This window comes from Cynocephalus volans, chromosome 7 (assembly GCF_027409185.1).
Source record: "Cynocephalus volans isolate mCynVol1 chromosome 7, mCynVol1.pri, whole genome shotgun sequence".
NCBI classification, from domain to species: domain Eukaryota; kingdom Metazoa; phylum Chordata; class Mammalia; order Dermoptera; family Cynocephalidae; genus Cynocephalus; species Cynocephalus volans.
The window spans coordinates 43,331,930-43,332,700 of NC_084466.1; the positions used below are offsets into that span (position 1 = coordinate 43,331,930).

The following is a 771-nucleotide window of genomic DNA, read 5'->3' on the forward strand; positions in this document are numbered from 1 at the left end:
CCTGTGCTGAGATTTCGAGGGCCACTCATTCTGGCCCATGCTCACACTGGATCTTCCATGTTGACAATTGCCTCCTTTCCTCCTCTGCTCACCATTGCCCTGACCCACTTCTACCTCCTACTGTGAAAAGGCAGGATTGTCAAATAACTCGGGCTGGCTAGGAAAGGACTAAAGTTTTAGACAATAGGCTTCACTTTAACCACAAACACACATCGCTGTGCCGGAGCACGGTGCAGTGACAGACTGTTAATCATTCAAAAGTTCACGGGTCAGAACACTGAGTGTAGACATAGCCTCTCTTTTTGCTGCCACCTAATAACACAACCATGACACAGCAACCACACCTGCAATGCCTCTAGGAGAAGTTTTCTCTCTATCATCAGAACTTGAGACTCTCCAGCTTTTGGGTTCTGGAACTCATACCAGCAGAACCTCGGGGAACTCAGGCCTTGGCCTTGTACTGGGAATTACCCCATCACTGGTTCTGAGGATTTCAGACTTGGACTAAGCCACACTACTGACATCCAATTTGCAGATGGCATACTGTGGGACTTCTCAACCTTCGTAACTGCATGAGCCAATTCCCCAAATAAATCTCCTCTCAATATTTATATACACAGCCAATCGGTTTTGTCTCTCTGGAGAACCCCAACTAGTACAGTATTCATGGATTTGCATTCATAAAAAAACCTAAAGTGACCACTATGCAGGTTTCTTGGTATTGTTTCCGCATGTGTCTCTTCACAATCACACTGTTCCTTAATTCCAATC

The 771-nt window shown here is 45.7% G+C and overlaps 1 non-coding gene across 1 annotated transcript; it reads right to left on the reverse strand.

Moving 5' to 3' along the window:
• Positions 1-234: 234 nt before the first annotated feature.
• Positions 235-366, reverse strand: LOC134382877 (small nucleolar RNA SNORA17). The gene has a single exon (XR_010024139.1). It is a non-coding gene; the product is annotated as a small nucleolar RNA SNORA17 (small nucleolar RNA).
• Positions 367-771: the final 405 nt, after the last annotated feature.